Raw genomic sequence first — 6001 nt, 5'->3', positions numbered from 1 at the left:
CTCACTTCCGGCGCGCCACCGTGACGCCTCACGCCGGTCTCGACGCAGCGCGGCGCGGATGTTGCCAAGTCTCGGTTGCTATGGAGAGCGTCGCTGGGCGCTGGGCTGGGCCGCGCGGGGCGGGGCCCTGCTGCGCGGGCTTTCCAAACCCTGGCGGGTCCCCGCGCGCTAAGTACGGTTTTGTGTGTTTTCCCCACTGCCCCGGCCAAGGCTCGTGCCTTTCTCTTCCAGGTGGGCGTTGGATTTCTGCTGCACCATCGTAATCGCTCGTCCAGCTCCAGGGGCGGGGTACACTCGGGAGCACCCGCAGCTCTGGGGCCCCGTCCCACCCTAGCCTGTTTGCATCTGGCACATCCCTAGACTGTGAGCGCCTTGCGCGAAGACCGCCTTTTATTAATGCATTTAGTGATGCATATGAATGGATGTATTATTCAGTTAATATTTATCTTAAAAAAAAAGGACGCATTTGTGTTGAGCACCAACTACTCACAGCTAATCCTGGGAAAGGATGTTATAGGTGATTATAGGGGAGTAAGATCCTTTACCTGAAGCCTGACACTTTCTGATACCTTCATGTAAATTGTGTGTGTGTGTGTGTGTATATATATATGACATTTTGCATGCAGTTTGGCCATGTATGGTTTTCATTCATAGTCTCCTGAAGTCTGAACAAAATTTTTTATTTATTTCTTTTTAATCCTTACCTAAGGATATGTTTATGGATTTTAGAGAGGGAGGGAGAGAGAGAGAAACATCAAAGTGAAACATTAATTGATTGCCTTCCAAAACGCACCTGGCCCAAAGTGAACCGGCAACATTTCGGTGTACCAGATGATGCTCCAACCAATTTAGCCACCCAGCCACATTAACTAAAAGGTACACCAATGTTTAAATGCCCTTTCTAAGAGACAGGCTGTATTATGTCTATAAGGAGAACTCATATCCCTTGCAAAACTGCCTCCAACATCCATGGTTGTCTGCTCTTAAGCTCTGGACCATCCCAGTATTTGGTCCATTAATTATTATACATTTTAGGAAAAAGCCTACTCACAGCAAGGAAGGTGGACCTTTATGATTGGCTGTTACCCTGTTGACCACAGTGAAACATACAAAAGCTAAAAATATTCCCCACTTGGCAACAGAAAGCATGTGGGTCTGAAAACATCAAGGGCCGTAAGATTGGAACTAATGGGAATTGAAAGAAAATAAACCCTTTAATCGGTTTTCATGCCAATTACAAAAATTATAAAGTCCATGAGAGTGGCAACTTCGTTTTGTTCCCTGTTGTATCCTCAGTGCCTAGAGAGCCTTAGGCAGACCCCATAGTCATCTCCTCCATAAACCACGACAAAGTACAGACTCTTTCGAAGAGGAGCAACCCACCCAGTTATGAAACACCCTGAAACTGGTGAGTACTATTAAAATCTCATTTGCAGCTGAGGGAACAGAGGCCTGGGAAGATGAATGACTCGTTCAAGGTCACACACGCAGGAAATGAGAGCTGGCAATGGGTTCCAAGATTTTCCGTCTTCCCTAACAGGACAGAAAAGCAGATACATTAGAACGTAACCCCACGGATCTTTAGATGGACTCTCAAACCAGTGCTCTTTTGGGGGCAACTAACTCTGCCCCTTGTCCAGTTCATTCAGGGAAGAAAAAATTTAAAAGGCTGCTCATTCTATGACCATACCCTGGGCGGTTTGGAGACATTCTTTCCTCTGTCCTCTCAACAACCTTAGGAGGTAGGGGCTATAATGCCCTCTTTTTTTCCAGATGACAAGATTGGGACTGAAATGCACAAGGTGTCTTGGGACCAGGGGCCCACAGCAGTGAGTAGGTGCGGTGGCCTGCAGATGAGGCCTTTTCTCAACTGAGTCACATCCAAGTACAAACGCCACGTTCCTTGACCTCTCCCCCAGAAGCTGCTGCTGACACAGATCGGTGCTGCCTGTTTGGGGCAGGCATTCAAGCTCAGCAGCTCAATGTTTTTTCTCTTCCTCCTTGGTTTCCTTTTTTAGAATATTGGTCTCTAAAAAAAAAAAAAAAAAGAATAGAATATTGGCCTCTAGGCTACTCTGTGCCACAGAAAGTACACAGCTACTGCATTTGTGGGGTTTATTATCATCAGTGGCAACTAATTTGTGTTGAGAGCTGGTTGCTGGTTGTATTTTGCACTTTGCTCGACCGGAGCCGTCTTGCTCTCCCAGACACACTGGGAAGCAGGTGCTGTCACCTGCGGCTTCTTCCTGCTGCCTTTATTGAGTGAACTAATGATGACCATCGCGTCGGAAGGATCCTCTGTGGCAGAGTCACCTTAGTCAAGCTGTGGGTTGGAAGGGTGAGGAAAGAACCCCAGAAGAGAAAACCGCCACCCTTGAGCAAAACAAGTATTTCTTAACATTTTGGGGGTCCTTGGACCTGTTGGAGACTTTGATGGAACTTTGGACTTATTCCCAGAAAAAACCTCCGTTAGTACATAGGCAACTTTGGTCCAGTTTATACACGTATGTGTGTCGTTCCCAGGCACCTGAGGCCCAGACTAAGAACCAGTGCTCCAAACGCTTCCACGGCCTGTTACCATAGTTTCCCGACTATTTCCGATTTCTAACCTGGGGCCGGTTTGATTTTCTGTCAGCTCTGCCCATGTGCTCTTCCACAGATGCCATTTAAAATTCTGGGAAAAGCCGACATGCAGAATAGTTCATTTTAAGAGTTAGCGTGAAAAACAAGGACCAACGATGGGTTAGGATTCTTTAAGAATTTCCCAACCATCATTGAAGCTTACTCTTAAGATGTCCCAGCCAGGGGTAAAGTGAAATGAAGTGGAAAATGGAGCTGATTACTGAGGTAATTCAAGGCAAAATTCACTTTGACGTTGCAGTTTTAGAGAACTATTAGGAATATTCCAGGAATGCACAGGACTTACAGTCCGCCCAGCTCAGGTTGGCTGCTCTCCTCTCCCTGACTCCGCCGGTCCTTCTCCTCACCGTCTCTGCTCCTGGGCCCTTCCTTGCCTTGCTCTTCCCAACCCAGAAACACTCTTGCCTGGATGCAAAAAAAAAAAAAAAAAAAAGAAAGCAATAGTAAATGCTTGCACACATAGGGAACCTTTGCAAACAGGCAGCTTTTGGAGACCTGGGGAGGACATACATTTTTAAAAGATGTTTTATTAAAAAAAGAAAAAAGAAGTTACCACCAAACCAGAAACAGGGCCCCCCAGGGCTTGTCACATTGGAAGATCTCTTAACGAGGCTCCTCACCACTTCCATCCTCCTGATAAAAGTTAACTTGATTGAGGTCAAGTTGCTACCACTGCGACCACCACCACCCCTGACACCCACCATTTCCTCTTCCTCCCCGTCCCCCAGAGGAAACCGCACAGCATTCTGGGCCGTAAGGGGAAACACTCAACAAAATGATGCTGAAAGCTCAGAGATGTGGTCTTCTTCTACTTTTACATTTTTTCAGAAATAATTATCCTGTTGAATTAATCAGTGGCAACTCATCCCATAACCACCATCTTTCAAAAAAAAAAAGGGGAAGGAAACACATTTTGCTAACAGCAGCAGTTCTCATAGTTTAAAACCCAATAGTTTTTTTTAAAAATATTTTATTTATTTATTTTTAGAGAGAGGGGAAGGGAAGGAGAGGGGAAATGGCATATTTTGTTAACAAAGGTCCTCAGTTGGGACTTATCTCAAAAAAATATATATATGTATACATGGGTGTAGATGTATCTCCACAGATATTCACATCTATGTACATACAAACATATGGTATTCTGAAGCCCATAGGGACCTGCTCATTAACTGTCAGAGGCTCTACATCCCTTACAAGGGACTGATTGAGATAAAACATCTGAAGCACTAACACAGCGTCTGGGACACAGGAGTCCCTTGACGTACACCTGCTGTTGATGTTACTGTTGTGTAGGGGTCATTCTGCCCCCTGGAGTAAACAGTTGCTGGGGCGTCGCCACAGCAACACCGCCTCCCAACGACTTTCCTGACTTCACTGGGGGCTCTGGCTGGGACACAGTTCTCCAGGGGTCTCTGGCATTTCCACACATCTTCCGAGCAGAGGCACCACCGTCATTTGCTTCTGGTCTTTCATCTCAAGGATTTTTTGTAGCAAACAGTCTTGGAAGACGGAGATCACGTGTCTTTCTGGAGCAGAAAGGCAGGCTTGTTTGCTGTCCCAAATACCGAAGATGCCACCTCCGTCTGAGGCCACGCTTGCTCAGGTTTTGAGCCCGCCGTGGAAGACTGGGGTTTCCTGTGCCCGGCTGCTTTGGTTTTGACACATGCCCCTTGTGTGCACAGATTCATATGCACCCACAGGACTCTGGGGGGCATGGGGAAATGCAAATATGCAGCGAAAGCTCTTCTGATGCTGCAGAAGTCCTTTGTCTGTGCATAGCACCTACCTAATACCCTTAGACGGATCTTAGGGAGTTGGGATGTCCTCCCCAGGTTGGGCTTTCGTAGTCGTATGGGACCTGGGGTCTAGGGAGGGCCCCCGTCCCTGCTCCCCGCCCAGAGCTGGTAAGAACAGCTCAGTGTGCCTAAACTCTATGAACCATGTGACTCATGCCAGACTCCTGCTTTCCTTCTGAGAGTCTGAAATTTTTGTACGTGCCACGCAGGGGCTGCTGACATGATCAGCTCCCGTAAAAACCCTGGTTGCTGAGGCTCTCATGAGCTTCCTGGCTGCTGACATTCCACGTGTGTTGTTACGACTCGTTACTGGGGGAAGGAAAGGGTGTCCCATGTGGCCATGGGGAGAGGACTCTCGGCAGCAAGAACCTGGTTTCCTCTGTCCTTGCCCTTCACTGTGACAGGTCACGGCTGTGAGTCTGACTCAAGGCTGAGGCCTGTGGATCCTCCTCCTGAATCACTGGACCTGGGGGTGGCCTTGGGGACCCCTGACGTGGTCTCTGACCCCAGAATCTCCTGTCTTCTCTCTGAATTCATGACACCATGGTGGGCTAACCTCAATTTGAAGGGGCGGAGGGGACAGCTCAGACATATCACTGTTCTTGGCAGAAACATCTCTTGGCCTCTCTCAGGACCCATGTAGGTCTAGTGTGTGGTCTGGGGTGTGTGTGTGTGTGTGTGTGTGTGTGCAGTGGTGAATTCCAGGTCTTGGTCCACTTAGGCTTTATACACCCTGCTCACCACGAGGCTTTGAGGGGCAGGTACCCGATCTAAGACACTCCAAGCAGAATCAAGCCTCTTGCTTCTCCTCTGACCATAAACCAAGAAGAACATGACACGGGGCAGCCACTTCCCAATCACGAACATTCATTTAGTAGGGAAAGTGGGGCTCAGAGACTGGGACTTGGAGAGGCTGTGGGAGCACCCAAAACCAGCTGGTCTGGAAGCCAGCTGGCCCCTGGATGGTTTTAAGATCTTTGAGTTGATCATTTTCCTTTACTTGCTTAAGAGGGATTGGAGGGATTGGACTCCTTGTAGCAGGAGTCCTGGCTGATACGGATGACAGCTGTTCAGAGAAGGTGGGCCCCCCTGTTGTGGTGTAGAGAACCAAGCCGCACCAAGTGGGCCCCATCTTCAGGAACCCTGAGACTAACAGCAACAATAACCAACCTCCCAGCAATTTAAAAGCACCTACTAAGCACAGAGCAGCAGGTAGGAACCGAACCTGGTTCCATTTCAGGTGACTTCCAGCCTGGAGATGCTGCTTCCAGGCAAAGGTGTTTTGTGGCAGAGATGCATATAGAAATGTGGACCTTCACCTGAAGTGAAGGAGGGATGATGTAACCATAGCAACATGAAGTAAAGACCAGCTACTAGGAGAAGAGGAGGTGGTTTGACAGGAGGGAGCTCTGAGCGGCTTTTAGATCTGCGCCCGGGGATGGGCATCCTGTCCCCACCGCACTTCCTGGACCCCAGCTTTGCCTTGCCCGCGGTAGCCTCACCTCCACTGCACCCCTCTGCACACTTTGGGGAGAGGCCAGTGAATAACAGAAGTAAGAGATGGA

The sequence above is a fragment of the Artibeus jamaicensis genome, unplaced genomic scaffold (genome assembly GCF_021234435.1).
Source record: "Artibeus jamaicensis isolate MK-2021 breed Jamaican fruit bat unplaced genomic scaffold, CSHL_Jam_final contig_685, whole genome shotgun sequence".
In the NCBI taxonomy this organism is placed as follows: Eukaryota; Metazoa; Chordata; class Mammalia; order Chiroptera; family Phyllostomidae; genus Artibeus; species Artibeus jamaicensis.
The sequence above is the reverse complement of the archived record's forward strand: the minus strand, read 5'-3'. Positions refer to the sequence as shown.